The sequence below is a fragment of the Sinocyclocheilus rhinocerous genome, unplaced genomic scaffold (assembly GCF_001515625.1).
Source record: "Sinocyclocheilus rhinocerous isolate Xijiao unplaced genomic scaffold, SAMN03320098_v1.1 scaffold70, whole genome shotgun sequence".
In the NCBI taxonomy this organism is placed as follows: Eukaryota; Metazoa; Chordata; class Actinopteri; order Cypriniformes; family Cyprinidae; genus Sinocyclocheilus; species Sinocyclocheilus rhinocerous.
The window spans coordinates 706,136-715,348 of NW_015624555.1; positions in this window are offsets into that span (position 1 = coordinate 706,136).

Sequence of the window (9,213 nt, forward strand, 5' to 3'; positions counted from 1 at the left end):
GAGAGAGAGAGAGAGAGAGAGAGAGAGAGAGAGAGAGAGAGCGAGAGCTAATGAATAGTGTTTTGTGTTGTAAGTGTTTGTTGCACATTTTGATACCTTGATGACGGGGTAAGGGGCTCTCACTTAAAGCACTGTGGCTCAAGGCCCGCCATTTTCACCATGGATGATGGATGATAGCGTTCCATTCAGAGCCAAACTGTTCCTAGTTTTGGTTTTGTTCAAACCCACCATGGAGAACACTCTCTCTGCATCTGCATTCGAGTGGGGAAGCCACAGTGCTTTAAGTGGGAGCCCCTACCCCTGTCATCGAGGCATCAAAATGTACAACAAACACAACGCCATTCATAAGCTGAAATGTGTACTCTCTCTCTCATACACACACACACACACACACAGCTTGACATACATGCTCAGGACAAGTTCTGCAATCCTACTGTATGTGTACACTTGAGCACTAGCTGTTCAGTTGGCTCCTTTGGAGCCACATTTCTTTTTTGATACATTTGTATTTTTGAAATATATAAAAAATTTATTTTATTTGGATGAATTTGAATTCGTCTTTTAGCAGATTTACCAATTGTTATAACATCTCTAGTCCTTTCCTTAGTTACAGGTAGCCAAAGCTAAGCTAAAGCTTCTGTTTGCAAAACAGTTGGTGAGTTTTTGACTGCATCAATAATAATTTAGTACAAATTTAGCTATAGTCCCCAACATCAGCTCTCACTATCTTTGAACACTAGCAAGAGATTTCGTCCAGGAATCTTAAATGCAAAAAAAAAATGAATTGGTTACCTACAGCATTCATCGGATCTTGCTATTCCAACTTCCACTCCATGTGTGAGCGCATCCGTGTTGCCTAGTAACGAACATGCTTGCAGCTTGATCAGGTAAATTACATGAAAACAGCAAAGTCTAATTTCTGATTGGCTGGTAGGTGGCATTTAACTCTGTATAACTAGACAGCTATGAACTCGGCAGAGAACGTCCCTTCGTATGCCTGCACCTCGTCCATTAATTGTATATAGTGGGACATGTTATCCCTTACTTCTTAGCATGTGGCGTGTGAGCTGATTGAAATGTGTGTGTCTCACGGTGAATGCGTGAGACTTGAGAGCCCTGATCCATAATACCAACTTTACATGTTTGGCAGACGCTTTAATCCAAAGCAACTTCAAGGTACATATATATCAGCTCATGCATTGGGAATCAAAGCCATGACCTTGGAGTTGCTAGAGCTATGCAGGAATCCTCAGAAGGAGGAGTTTTTCTTTTCTATTCAATAAGGCTGTCAAGCCCCAAAGATGACCAAAAAAAAACCCCACCATAAATATAGTCAACTTGTGTCTATATTCCAAGTCCTACTATAGCTTTGTGTGAGGAAAAGGACAAAATTTAAGCTGTTATTTGCTAAAAATTGTCCCATCTATTATAGCTCTCGATTTTAATTTGCAATCAGGATCTAATATTTCGCATCAGGTTAGATGTAAAGAAAGCTACCATGAGGATGTGAGCTGCTGCAAGTGGCGTTTTTGCCTTGATGACACATCTAAAAAGAAAGCTGACATTTGTGCCAGAAGAACTTTTTTTTAGCTTATTTCCTTATTTAAATACTTCCTCTAACTTAAAAGTATAGGAGGATTTGTTGCAAACAATGCCAAGGTCATGGATTCGATTCCCAGCGAAAGCAAGAACTGAAATCCAAAATCCAAAAAAAAAAGTTGCTTTGGATAAAAGCATCCAACAAATGCATAAAATTGTAAATGTAAAAATTTTCTTAAAAATAAATATTTTGTCTCCTGCACTGACCACTTCGAAGAGGTAACACATATACAGTACGTATGTTTGTATGATGCTAAACGTATTTAAACTTGCCGCTGCACATGGTGCAAGGTATTTCTGAATCTAACTGAGAAAATAATCAGATTCACATGATTTAAAAAATATATATATATATTTTTTTTTTCCTGTTGATCTGATTATTACAGGTCTACACCAACCCCTTCGATTCAAATTTCATTCAGATCAAGCTTTACCAGATTAACTGAGGTGTTTACATGAAGGCTTTTGAGTCCATCAGTCTGATTATAAACAGATTATTTGGGTGCATGTAAACGCAGCTACTAACATAAAACCTGATGTGACATTTTTTTTAAACTCAGCTTCACCAGTCCAGGATGCAGCAAAATAACTTCTTTTGTGTTTCAGAAAGAAAACCATAAAGGTTCAGGTCAAGACAACATGCATGTGAGTAAATAATGACAGAGTAACAGTCGTGGTGATTTTGTCTTGGCTGTGTTCCATCAACACCATTACCACCTTCTCTAAAAGTCAAGACCAGTTATCATAGACATCACCCTCTTCTGTCCTCTCAGTCTGACCTTTCTGTGCCTCTCTAAGTCCTTTTTTCTTTTGCACCCTCTCTTTGTCTGGCCAGCTTAAGTTTAGTAGTCTAGGAATCCATCATAATGATGTCAACTGGCAGTCTTCCTCATGTACATCCACTCTTCTCTCCGTCTCAGCATTTGTGTGTGTGACTCATTCAGGGAGTCCGGATGCAGGTATGAAAATGTTTATGCAGCACAATAACTTTCCTCTTAATTGCATTGAGTGTTCTCCAACACCTGAGATCCATAAACCTCCATCGTCATCACTCATTACCCATCACTCTCACACATTCTTAAAGCTGAAGTGTGGATTTTGTTTCTTGTTTTTTTACGATGTTAAAATACCTTTTCCTATCCCGGTTTAATATGCAGAGAGTACTATAAATAATCCATTCATAAAGCCCTATTTGGATGGGATGAGTTTTCTAAACTACAGTTACAGTCTTATTATCCCACCTCTGTGATTTGGTGTACCAATTCAGACGGGACTAACATCTTTGTGTTTATTACACAGAAGGGAGTGTGTGTTTTCTAGATGTGGGCATGTGGCCATTACAGAAGGTCATGTTCTGTGGTTGCATGCATCACACATAACGTATATGTTTTTTAATGAATTATTCTTACATAATTTCAATATAAATATACTTCACATGAATTCATAGAAGTGGCAGCTTATAATAGACCCTTGTAAATGTATCGTATCTGATGCTGATATTAAAATAGCCAGTCAGAAGGTTTTGCGATTTGGCTCTTCTTAGTTCTTTTTTCTTTTTCTTTTTTTCTCGAACTATTAAAAATACAAAAGGAAAAAAACACATAATAAATTAACAAATAAGTACCAATAAACAAAAACAAATCAACAAAAAATTTTTTTTTAACATATATTCAACCTGTTCGAAATAAAAAAAAGGGTAGGTAGAAGCCCTAGGCTTATTAAATCCTACCCTCAGTAATTACCAATACCAAATCACAATCAGTCATAATAAATCAGACATACCATTTTGAATAATACAGAAATACTACTCCAAATTACGTCCTACTTTATCTATCTATTAAGATAAAGAAGACAAACAGAAACAAAATCAAGCAGCATTAACAACATATTAACACTTTCTTTGATATATCCGTTTAATCTATTCCACGATATCACCCCACAAATCGAAATACACATACTTTTGAGTTTTGTCCGTGCATTTTGCTGTCTCATATTTAAAGCCCCTCTCAAATTATAACACCCCTGTCTATCTGTGAATAATTGTTGTATATTTATAGGCAGCTGTTTATTTTTTGCTTTATAAACTATTTGTGCCATTTTAAATTCTACCAGATCATTAAACTTTAAAGTATGAGATTTAAAAAACAATAAATTGGTATGCTCATAATATCCCGGTCTTTTTTGTACTGTACTTAAGTGTTTGTAGGGTGGTTTTGTAGGTGTTGCCCCATACTTCAAAACAATAATTTAAATATGGCAATACAAGTGAACTATACAGAATATAAAGTGCTTTCTCATTCTATACATGCCTTGCTTTCACAATTACTCCAATACTCCAATTTATTCAAGTCAAACCACATTTTTATCTTGTTCATTTCTGCTGTGACCACCTACAAAAGCTGCTGCAGATTTTCCCCAGCACAGAAAATATTAGTATCATCAGCAAAAATCACAAATTTTAAGAGATTTGTCACCCTACATATGTCATTTATATACAATATAAATAAATTTGGACCCAAAATCGACCCCTGTGGGACTCCACATGTGATATCTAGTTAATTTTATTGTATTACTCTTTTGTCAGAAAAAGTTGAATATATTTGAAAAGTTGAAATATTGAATATGACTTTCAATATTTCTATATGGACTTTAACTGTCCACATTGAAAGGTCCTGTAGCTCAAACAGTGAAACCTGGTGCTAGCAATGCTAGCAAAGGTCATGGGTTCGATTGCCAGGGATTGGATGAACTGAAAAAAATATTTAGCCTGAATGCAATGTAAGATGATTTGGATAAAAGCACAAATATAAATGTAAATAAGGAACCCAAGCCATGTCTAGATACCAGAATATCTTTGCCTTTACTGATAACTTGTGTGGCCCTTGAAGCTAATGAAGAAATTACCAAAAACTCACTGCACCTAAAAAAGTCCAAAAAGTCTATGTGCATAAGCCACGATAATCCAAATAGGTGAAAAGTTGCAAAAAGGCCCACACACTATGAGGATGCAAAAAACCTAATGCGGGATAAAAAAAATTTAAAAAGCAAATTCAAGATAAAATCCACAACTTTACTGAGGCGTTTGCTTTTTGTTGTCTGTTTTTTAACCCTTATAGTGTGCTGGCTTTTTTTTTTCTTAAAGCTAATGAACAGGTGTTAATAGTAAAAAACAACTTCTTGAGAGCTTATAAAATACTAAATTTCATTCCTTAAAAACACTTACTGTTGGTGTTTCCCAACCTTGCTCCTGCGGGCACACCAACACTACACATTTTCAGACAAATCAAACATACCTGCATACTAAATTTCATTCCTTAAAAACACTTACTGTTGGTGTTTCCCAACCTTGCTCCTGTGGGCACACCAACACTACACATTTTCAGACAAATCAAACATACCTGATTCAACTCATCCGCTCATGAGTAGAGACTCTATAACCTGAAATAAATTGGTCAGGTAAGGGAGACATCCAAAATGTGTTCTGTTGGTGTGCCTCCAGGAACAGGGTTGGGAAACACTGGTGTAGCCTTTTAGTCAAAGATCTGGGCTGGTTACTGAAAAGTTGCAGGTTCAAGTCTTTTAATGATGATCTATCAACAATGTGATAGTGGCAAGGCAATTAACCTCAGGTTGCCCTTTGTAATAAGTCTACTGTTACACATTTTGGATACAAGTGACAAGTAACTGTAGCCTATCTTCCGCACAAGAGGATTGATGCTGTGCTTCACAACAATGTTAAGTCAGTCATCAGCCTTCAACATCTTATGTCAAGTTCAGGACCATGACTAATTAACATTTTCTAGGACTTATTAAGGTCTCTTCAAATAAAGTGTTGCCTTGGAAACAATGACATCACGGGCATTTCATGCCTTTATAATAGCTGAGACTATGTGATTATGAGTGTCAGGCTCCTCTATACAATGGGTGGATCAGTGCCACACTCCGACAATCAAAATTATTACAGCAGAATGACAAGCCACAGTACTGCTATTCAGCACTGTCGAAAGTAGTTATTTCGCCTTGAACCCCTTGTGAGCAAGTTTATATATAGTACAGCACATATGCGACATGTTACAGCAGGGGAACGGTAATTAGTGAACAATGAAGTGAGTGACTGTCTCGTTCACTGGTCAGATGACAAGCGCTGTTTAGCGAGACAGACTGAGGTCTGTACGGACGCTTGAGGAGTGATGGGTATGGGATTTAAGTGTCACGTAGAGCAGATAAGACTCATGGGATCTGACACACTCTCAGAAAAAAATGTGCAAAAATTGTACCTGTAGGGGTACAACAGCTTGTCACTGGGGAAGTACCCTCAAAAGGACACCTTTGTACCTTATTTATGTATCGATGGGGACCAGTAAGTGTTTGGTTACCCACAATCTTCAAAATATATATTTTTTTTTTTTTCAAAATATATTTTCTTTTTCTTATCAAGCAAAATCGAAGAACGGACTGGCCACAAATAAGTTAATTTGGAGTTTGTTTCAGGACTTCAAGACAGCTTGCTATCATGAACTTTCTAAAAAAAAATTGCTCAGGCTGATAAACAACATCAAACTACTATTGGTCGGTGATGATTATGTAATAGGTGGATGTGCTTAGGGGCTCCGCCTTGTTTGACTTGGAAATCTTCTCCAGACTGATAAATAGTTGATATGAAAATTCTATACTTTTTAGAAATTAATTAATATAAAATACTAAAACTAAAATCAATCGTGTTAAATGCTACAAGTGAATTTAGGCACCACAACATTATTATGAACAGTATGACTTTTAAAAAAAAATCTCTTATATTGGCCTGATATGGCTAATTTGGTATTGATATAGATTGTGCATTTCTAAATTAAAGATAATTATGTCAATTTTGTATTCACTGCAAAAAAAAAAGTTGTGAATTGGACAGAAAAATACTGTAAAAATGCTGTATTTTTACTGTACATTTAAAGGAACACTCCACTATTTTTGAAAATAGGCTAATTTTCCAACTCCCCTAGAGTTAACAGTTGAGTTTTACCGTTTTCGAATCCATTCAGCCGATCTCCGGGTCTGGCGGTAGCACGTTTAGCTGTAGCTTAGCATAGATCATTGAATCTGATTAGACCGTTAGCATCTCACTCAAAAATGACCAAAGAGTTTCTATATTTTTCCTATTTAAAACTTGACTCTTCTGTAGTTACATCGTGTACTAAGTATTTTACAGTGCATAACGGTAGGGTCACATCATGACAGTCAAATGACAAGCAGAAAGTACCAACAAAAAACATGACTATCGGACACAATTCATTCATTACAGTGATTTGTGTGTGTGTGTTTCCGGACACATGCACAGGAATCCATAGCTCATTATCACCTGCTCGTTGTAGTGTGAGTGTGTGCGAGTGTGTGTGCCTGGAAGGTAATTTGAGAGTGCATGGAGTGCATTTGCACAGGATTGCATCTGTGATTTGTTTCTCTAAACTGAGTTTACTGCTTGCTAATCGATACCATTGTGCTGGAGCTCTCTGCATAACAATACAGTCCCCTTCCCTAATCAAGAAACACTTATACATCTCCTCCCTCTAGTGTAAAAATATGAGCATTCATCACTCTCAAGATGTTTGCCATTTCGCCATCCACTCGCAGTTCCTGCAAATTCCGCGTTCAACCTCCCCAACAGCGCGAGAGCCCGCAATCACCAGCCCTGCACTTCTATTCAAACCACACCTGCATAATTGCCACATCTGACCTTTTCCAACCTGTCTCAGGCAAGCGCGAATGCACAATTGAGCCGCGGTATAAATAGCAGCTCATTTCATGCTGCTGAGGCACAAAACAAAGCTTGATTTTCATACCCACTTCATCTCACCAACTCTGAACAGAGCCACCAGGGCCTGTTTCCTGTAATGATACCGATCCAAACCGACGGCGCAGCCAGCGAAGAGTCACGGGATGTTAAAAGATGGTGTAAATACGACCTTGTTGTCGTTACGTTGTCAAACTGCTTGGATTGCGGAATCAATCCAACGGCATAATTCGATTCTCGCCAACCCTTGTGAATTGGTAATAGCTCTCTGGATGACTAACTTCAATTACTGACAGCCATTCTCTAAGTAGGGCAGAAAAAAAAAGTTTTGATATTGAAAGCAGCTCATAGGCTTAATCCATAATTATCCTTAAAGCTCTCCTCTGTCTAGGAGCTGCTGTGCCCCTGTATTGATTCACCGGAGATTTCTTTAGCGTGTGAGCGAGCATTAGGACACAGATTTGCAAACAATGCACACATGCATAACAACTTGCAAAGCACGCGAGTCGCATCTTCTTAACTAGCTCGTCGCATACATCGCGGCTAAAAGGCATCTCGGCACATTCAAAAAACATGACCCCGATGTGTTGCGGATTATGCTTTTGTGTTCTTGAGGCACGATTACAGACGCTTGCGTTTTTGATCTCATTACAACAGATTTACAGGATGTTTTATAAGCTTAATAATTCATTGGATCAGTTTTGATCATTCTGAGGAAGATCATTCCTTTGAGAAGGGCTTTCCACATGTGTGACTGCTTGATATAAATCTGCTTGGCGTCTGCTGCGACACAGAAATAAAGGACAGAGACTGCATTGGCCTAACACAAGAGGATCCTTTTTAACACACCACAGACAGCTGCGATAAAATGACACAGAAAGAGCATCTTTTCAAGTGAAGTAGCATATGCAACAAAACTAATCTTACACAATCACTGAACACTGAACTCTTGAAACTCTGTACTGAAGTAGAAGAGTGTGGGTGAACGGGGGTGGGTGTTAATAGGGAATTAATGAGAGAAGAGCACACTGGATGAAGGGATGAACATGGAGCTATGGAGGAAAGATGCATGATTAGCCAAGAGTGGGGTTGTTTTATGTGGGAGGGATTCTCCTGTTAGAAAAGTAATGGGATAGGGATTCCCCTGGAAACTACAGAACCACACATAGCCACACACAATGCCTTAGACTTGCAGTTCTGCTGTGGACAAGCAGGAGCACTAAAGCTGTTGTGCTTACGTTTAGGGTGAGATCTTTGTTGAAGAAGTGTTAAACTAACTCGTCTTACACTACAGACATGAATGCTACCTGGCATAAATGAGGAAAGGTGCGCTATTACTTTTCTAAAAGATCAGATTTACAATTTGCATCTGTTGAAAAATAAAATAATCAAGCTCACATTAAGGGATTGGAGTCAGAATGTTTCAGAGACTTACAGGTTGGCTCTTTAGATTGAGCCATTAACCAACTGCCAAGAAGAACACCCTAACAACTGCATAAAACACCTTCAAAACTGCTCAGAACACCCAGCAACTGTTATTTCCCTTTCATGGGAACTTCGAACTGCGTCCTCTAGGGGTCGCTATGGGGAACGCCTCATCGTGACCCGTGTCTGAAGCATGCATTGAAAAAACACCAACTCGTTGGCTGGCGACAGCCATGACGTCACTACCGCTACGACTATAGTATAAATAGGCGCCGGGAGCACACATCATTCTCTTCTTCGTCTTCATTGACTGTTCTGTTTGAAGCATGCATTTCCAAGGAAAAAGTAAGAGCTATCTCTATTTATTATGGCGAGCACTAGCAGAGCATTTAGAAGGTGTGTGC